Raw genomic sequence first — 8,410 nt, 5'->3', positions numbered from 1 at the left:
TTTTCGCATAATTGCATACATATTCATGTATATACTTGAAATACTGGATTTTTGTAACGCCCCATTCTCAGAGGTCTGGAGAGTTAGCTCTTAATACCTAATATCAACTTAAATAACACAACTATAAAATCCAAAAAATTTCATAAAATATTAATCCATTTAATCAATCCAAATATCTAAGTTCCTCCATGGGGACAACAAAGGAATTCTCAATAACATAAATTAGAAATTCTCCAAAAACTCGAAAATATCCTTAACTCATCAAATCAAAATACCCGAAAAATAAATCAGTTTACTAACTACGACTCTCAAATAAGCATTTGTACCCGTAGACACTTATTCCATTACGATCATCACACCTTGCTAAAACTTCCTACTCTTGTTCTCCAGCTGAACCATTAAAATTATCTGAAAAATATATAGAGATAAGGAGTGAGTTATCAACAACTCAGTAAGCAGAGGACATATACTAGTATGTAAACATGAGCATTTATAGAGTTCAGAATGTAGAACAAAATATTTTCTTTCAGAATGCAGAATCAGAATAATGTTTTCAAAATGCAGTGTCAAAACAGGTTATCAAAAATATCAGAGCGGAAATTTGAAAATATTCAATATCAAAATCCCTTTGGCATAGCATAAATTGAAACATCACATCTTATCTTATTATATCAGAACAAATACCATGTTTAATCCCCATGGTAGGGTTGTGCAAACCCCAGTAGCTAACCGATCAAAAACAGAATGTGAATCTTCCCCTTATTCATTCTCGGAGCCCCGAGTGTGCATATAGGAAAGACCATGCAAACAGAAAAGTTGGTACCAACCCAAACAGAGGCCACAGTTTTACACCCGTGGTAAGGTCAGAACGAAACAGAAATAAAAACAGAATGTTATGCCCGAAGTTTTTCAGAAATTACATCATATTATATCAGAGTACATAAAATCTTCAGAACAGAACAAAATCGTATTACAACATAATTTATGCATAAAATTTCATATTCGCTCTTTCTTTCAAAGTTCAGAAACAAAATGTCAAAAATAAGCTCATGTCAACACCAGTCATGACAGAAAATACTTTATTCTTAAACAGAATCTCATGAATAATGTAGAACAAATAGCTGAGATAGTTTAAATTTATATTCATTACCAAATACGTATATTTTTCAAAAATCAACATCACCTCATTTTATTTTAATGCATAGTCTAGCATAAAAACCCTGCTTATCTGAACTTCTTAACTTTTTCAGAAGTTTACTAAAAAATGTCGAACAATAATTAATCGCCACCTATAACATAATAGCACAATTTTCATAAATATCCAATTGAATACACATTTCAATATTTAAGCCTAAGATGCTAAAATAACCTATTTTAATTCTTCAAAAACCTAACTTCACGTAACGCTAAAATATCATCACATTTTTTAAATTGATCAATGTCCAATTAATCAGTCTGAACAAAACACAAAATCTAACTTATTTACTAATGAGATCAAATTATAAAATTTAATTCTAGCTAATATATTTATCGCAAAACATTTTAAAATTAAACAGCTAAACTATAATAAGCCAAATCATAATAATAAACACAATATTATTGTTTACTCTTTGAAAGAAACCTTGCTTAATACCAATTTAATTTACTTAAAAGTTTTCTGTAAAACATAAATAAATTAGGGAGTATTTATACATAATAAAAGTTTAAAAGTACATTAATACAACATGTAGTAAAGGGTACTAATGTAATTTCATTTAATATAAAATAGACTAATTAGTTTCTCTTTAAAGATCTCAAAATAAAATTTTGCACTTACTGTGTACTTCTAAAATTTATATGTTAAAAATACATTATTACTAATAATATACTTCAACAAATTTACAAACACCCAGCCCACATGAATAAAAATAATCCAATCTGTTGTGACTTTCAGATAAAAGGGTAGGGATGTAATTTACAATTAAGTGAAAAGCTTGAATGTTTGGCTAGAGGCTTCGAGTGGTCTTACGAAGGCTACGGAAAAGAAACAGTTATAGTGAGGAAGGGAAAGTGCGAGATACTCACCGAGAGGCACAACCACCATGCGACGGCAGACCTAGTGGTTGGACAGAAATGCTTCCGCAACGACCTCCTTTGCAAGTGATGGTGCAGTCTAAGAGGGAGAGAAAGGGACCTTACGTAGAAAAAGAGAGAGAGACGGAAATCGTACGGTGTGTGGAAGGGAGAGATAGCTCACCGTGGGACAGCGAGAAGGCGTGCGACTGGTCGGTGGCTTCCGTCGTGTAACGTGGTTGAAAAACCGAGGGGCACAGGGAGAGTGAGAGGCCTGCAGGGGAAGTTCAGTTTACGGCTTGAGCAAGAACTTGCTCTGTTTCTGGAGTGGGAAAACAGGAGACAATGAGCTGAGTTTGTGCAAAGGGTGGTGGCGCACGGTGGGAGAAAAGTCCACGGAGTAGTACGCTAGGCTTTGGGTAGGCGGTTTTCATGAGATGGAGGTGGCGGTGCGAAGGAGTTTGCTACGAATGTACAAGGATGGAGGCTACGACTGTTCTTGTTGCAGCGATTTACGTTCTCGTGGCCTGGGCAGTGGCTACCCTTCGGTGGTGCATGGGGTGGTCGATGGTCAAGCGAGGATGCAGAAATGACTCCGTGAAATAACCGTGTGCGGTTGAGCTAGTGGGTGTTGGAAAGCAGCGATGGGGAGAAGGCTGAAGAGGGCAATAACTGTGTTTCAACAGTGGGAAACCGAGATGAGAGGGGGAAAAAGAAGAACGGCTATACTAGGTTTTCATTGAGGATGAAAAATGTGTAAATATATAGATGGATGGATGGCCAAAAGAAAACCCTAGAGATGAGAGAGTAACGTGCATGTGGATGGAAAAAAGTCGTGCGAGTGAGGAATTGCTCATAAACCGATAGTTTTTCCACGGTTTAAACAAACGGCTAAAAGCTCAAAATAAAAAATCACTACTCGATCCATAACATAAAAAAAAAAAAAAAAAACCTAAATATCAAGCTCAACTAAATAAATAAATAAAAATCCATAGTCCAACCATACAACTTTTGGGTCCGGGTGTTACAATTTTCATGTGAGAAATAATTTTGAGTATGTTTGAAATGATTGGATTGACTGGTTTGAGAGAAAGAAAAAGAGATTGTAGGGATGGTGGTATAGTCCCGCCTGTGATTCCTGCCTACGATGCACGCGGTACGGATGGTGGTAAGCAGGGATGATGGTAGAGTCCCGCCTGTGATTCCCTCCTACAGTGCTCTGATAAGTATCTCTTGTGTAAAAATGAACTGTAGGGATGGTGGTAAGCAGGGATGGTGGTATAGTCCCACCTACAATTCCCGCCTACGATGCACGCTGTAGAGATGGTGATAAGTAGGGATGGTGGTATAGTCCCGCTTGTGATTCCCATCTACAGTGCATGCGGTAGGGATGGTTAAGCAGGTATGGTGGTAGAGTCCCGCCTGTGATTCTCGTCTACAGTGTCCGATAAATGATTATGTTGTCGATTTATGATTTAATGATTACGAGAACATTTTCTGGGAAAATGATGGATATTATTCATGGCGTGTTTTTGGTCAAGTGAGATTTTTGGCATGCGTTGAAAAATAATCATTTTTGGGAAAAATGAGGTTTTGGGTCACATTTGTGTTTCGTCATGTACTCATGTTTGTTGGCTACATTAATGCATTTTTTTATCTCTTGGGTTGCATGGTTGATTACTTGCTGATATTCGATACTCTGCAATACCGTTTTATGGTATCGTAGATTTTGATGCAGATGAGGACGAAGAGCCAAAGGATTCGGCTTCGCTAGAGAAGTGATTTGGGATCACTTTCTCGTGTATTGGGATTTGTCTCCCACTTTTTGGCTATGTATTTGGTTTGTATTATATTTATATTAGATAACTGTATAACTTTTTAGATGCAATTTATTTTGGATATCTGTATTTAAATTTTTGGTACTTAGTTGGCTAACTTTTAATTAACTGCTGCGACTTTTGTTGTACACTTCTTGCATGTTGCACACACTTGATCACTTATCGTTGGGATGCGTGGCCCGTGTTGTCATCATCCCGACGTCACGATTTTCGCATTTCCGTATGTGGGAGTCGGGGCATCACTGGTGGTATCAAAGCAGTTCGACTCTGGGTAAAACTTCATGTCCTATAGGTGCAGTACCAAAAACTTTTAAAGTTGTGATTAGAAATTATTTTGTTGGAAGTATGTTATTTTAATTGTTTTATTTATTTTGTTGTACGTTACTTTGTTTGTTTATTTATTTTATTGTATGTTATTTTATTTTATTTAGTTATTTTATTTTATGGTAGGTTATTTTATTTGTTTTAATTATTTTATTGTGTATTACTTCATTTGTTTTATTCATTTATTCATATGATATTTTATTTTGTTGGTTTTATTCTATTTTATTTTATGTTATATTGTTGTATTTTAATTTATTTTACTATAATTATATTTTAATTTGTTTTGAGTTAAAAGTGGGGTTAGGGACATGCTATGGCAGGAAAATGGTACGACCGAGAATGCCATTGTTAGGTATAAATATTTAGTGTAGTAGGCTTGAACTTTTATTGGCTTGGTTTGCTTTTATAATATCGAGATTTGAAAGGAATGATCTAGGTGATTTCTTTGGAGAGTAGGATAATTGAGGTTTTAGAGGAGATATGACATAAGGTTTTAGAATAAGAGGTTATAAGTTCAACAAACTTTAAGGATAGATTTGCGAGAATTTCACCAAAGGTTTAAGGTTTTGCCAACTTTAGGAAATGATTTGTTATCATTTAATGTTTTAGATTTTGAAAGCTTCCAGAGTCGATTATTTTATTATTGGATATAAGTTCATCGATCTCACAGATTCTGAAAAATGATTCTTATATAATTTAAGGTTTTAGAATTGTAGATAGATTTGAAGTATTGATTTATAATAAGATTTGAATTTTTAGTTCTGCAGGCTTTGTGCTAGCTTGATTTATTTTGGAGATTGGTTAGTCTGTGACCATTAAAATAGGGTTGATCAGAGTTGAGTTATTCATATAGACATTTTTTTTCAAGGGGATTATTTCATTGGGGAATGAAGGATTGATCCAGTTTGGATAATGATTGTTATTAGTTCGAGATTTCAGTGGCAGGTTTTGGGATTTGATCCATATCAAATTTAAGAATAATAGTTGGTGCAGATTCAGGAATGAATTCTTAGTGATATTGACGAAAGTGTGTAATAATTCATGATGTTTGGAGATAAAGAATTTTCTACCAATTGTGGTAAGAGTTTTCTGGTTAGTAGGTGTTGGGCTACCTTGTACTCAATAGTGTTATTTTGTGATATAATTATGGATTCAAGCCTTGTGTTGATCTTAAGGAATTAGTGGTGATTTGAAATTTGAGATCATAGTTGTAATTAGAGATTAATGATTTGGTGGTGCAAATTATGCTTACTGATGGATAACTTTGGAAGTGGCTAATAGGTTACCAACTTGTAGAATACAATGAAGATTTGTAAGTTTTAACATAGGAGTCGATTGAGGTTAGCGTAGTTTGTGTTACGAAAATAATAATCATTGGATTTTGCTGAATGTTGTATTAATGTTTTTGTGGAAATGGAGATTTTGGATTACATAGCCGCCCTAGGAGTACTAGACTTGAGGTACCATTGGGAGACTAATGTGAGTATGATAGAATCGCCTTTGAGAGTAGACTTGAGAGAACTGTACCCATAGTTGTTTGGGCGATAGTGATGGTATGTTTGTCTCAAGTGTGTTCTGGGGTGTATCTTGTAACTGCCTTAGCGTTAATGTTTGACCTTACAAATTTCAAGGACAAAATTTTATATTAAGGGAGGATGATGTGATACTCCGTATTTGCATGTATTTTGACTAAGAAAATTATTGCATTTATTAAGATTATGGGCTTTCTTGTTTTAAATTTTAGATGATTTACGTTATATTATTTTAAGATTTTTAATTGTTAATTTAATGTGTTTTCTTGTTATTAATTATTGTTCATTATTTAAATTGCTCTTTATTTTAAATTAGTTTATTGTTAGATTTAATTATTTTATTTTTATTTAGTCACTATGTTTAAATTATTTTATTTAACTCGTTGTTTTGAAATTATTTTCGTTTGATCATTTTTGTAACCCAAGATGTGAGGATTGAACTTCATTTCTTTCCATCACTTTTTCTTTTTCCTTCATTTTCTCTCTCTCTCTCTCTCTCTCTCCCGTGCTTGACTTCTCTTTCTCTCCCCCCATCCGTGCGTCGTCCTCCACAACGCCGTCGTGCGCCGTCCTCCACAACGCCGTCGTGCGCCACCCACTTCCGTCACCGCCCCTCCCATTCATCTCCCCATCGGCCGGTGACTCCACCTCCCAATTTTCAGCTCCTCTCGCGCTGTCGTGAGCCCCCACGCACGGCTTCAAGCCGCGTCACCCATTGAGCTTGCGTGCCGCTATCGCACTGCCTTTGGCCACCACCTCTTCACCACTTCACCGGCGACTCCCTAACTACCTAACCCACCCATCCTTAGCCCCGATTTGCCACCGGTGAGACCCATCCACTCCCATTTCCGATTTGAGTGTTTTGGCCTCGAACCGCCACCCGCGCCCAACCACCACCACCATTAGCTTCACTAACATCTCTAAGCCATTCCCTAGTAATCTCAAGTCTTCGTTTATCTCCGTTCAAAATCTAACATTTTGAAACCCATGACCATAGTGCATTTTGCACTGTTACGTTGTTGTGCTGCCACTTCTAACACTTCCGTGATCCTTCGAAAATTATAACATAGCACTGTAAGTATTTTTCCAAATAACTTTTGAGATTTAAATGTATTTTTGTACTAACTCATTTTTATAGTGAATTGGTTGGTTGTGCTAGATTGAGTCTGAGGAGTAAAGGGGTCGGTTGGATTGGAGGATGAAGTTGTTTGTGTGATTAGACTATATTGTGATTTGCTGGTTGTTGAATATTTGTGTTGTGTCATATACAATGCATTTACACGCATGCTCAACAAACTGAAAGCTGGATTTTCGCATAATTGCATACATGTTCACGTGTATACTTGAAATACTGGATCTTCATGTGAGAAATGATTTTGAGTATATTTGAAATGATTGGATTAACTGTTTGAGAGAAAGGAAAAGAGATTGTAGGGATGGTGATATAGTCTCGCCTGTGATTCCCGCCTATGGTGCACGTGGTAGGGATGGTGGTATAGTCCTGCCTGTGATTCTTGCCTACGGTGCATGCGGTAGAGATGGTGGTAAACAAGGATGGTGGTAAGCAGGGATGGTGGTAGAGTCCCGATTGTGATTCCTGCCTACAATGCTCTGATACATATCTCTTGTGTGAAAATGAACTATAGAGATGGTGGTAAGCAGGGATGGTGGTATAGTCCCGCTTGTGATTCCTGCCTACGATACACGCGGTAGAGATGGTGGTAAACAGGGATGGTGGTTTAGTCCTATTTGTGATTCCTGCCTACAGTGCATGCGGCAGAGATGGTGGCAAGCAGGGATGGTGGTAGAGTCTCGCCTATGATTCCCGCCTACAGTGCTCTGATAAGTATCTTTTGAGTGAAAAGGAACTGTAGGGATGGTGGTAAGCAGGGATGGTGGTATAGTCCCGCCTGTGATTCTCGCCTATAGTGCACGAGGTAGGGATGGTGGTAGAGTCCCACCTTTGATTCCTGCCTACAGTGCTCTAATAAGTATCTCTTGTGTGAAACAAAATTGTAGGGATGGTGATAAGTAGGGATGGTGGTATAGTCCCGCCTGTGATTCTCGCCTACGGTGCATGCGATAAGGATGGTGGTAAGCAGGGATAGTGGTAGAGTCTCACATGTGATTCCCGCCTACAGTGCTCTGATAAGTATCTCTTGTGCGGAAAGGAACTGTAGGGATGGTGGTAAGTAGGGATGATGGTATTGTCCCGCCTGCGATTCCCGCCTACGGGGCACGCGGTAGGGATGGTGGTAAGCAGGGATGGTGGTGTAGTCCCACCTATGATTCCTGCCTACGGTGCATGCGATATGGATGGTGGTAGAGTCCCCACCTATGATTCTCGCCTACATTGCTCTGATAAGTATCTCTTGTGTGAAATGAAACTGTAGGGATAGTGGTAAGCAGGGATGGTGGTATAGTTCCGCCTGTGATTCCTGCCTACGTTGCATGCAGTAGGGATGGTGGTAAGTAGGGATGGTGGTAGAGTCCTGCCTGTAATTCCCGCCTACAGTGTCTAATAAATGATTATGTTGTCGGTTTATGATTTAATGGTTACGAGAACATTTTCTGGGAAAATGACAGATATTATTCATGGCGTGTTTTTTGTCGAATGAGATTTTTGGCGTGTGTTGGAAAATAATCATTTTCGGAGAAAATGAG

This window comes from Juglans microcarpa x Juglans regia, chromosome 2S (genome assembly GCF_004785595.1).
Source record: "Juglans microcarpa x Juglans regia isolate MS1-56 chromosome 2S, Jm3101_v1.0, whole genome shotgun sequence".
Taxonomy (NCBI): domain Eukaryota; kingdom Viridiplantae; phylum Streptophyta; class Magnoliopsida; order Fagales; family Juglandaceae; genus Juglans; species Juglans microcarpa x Juglans regia.
The sequence above is the reverse complement of the archived record's forward strand: the minus strand, read 5'-3'. Positions refer to the sequence as shown.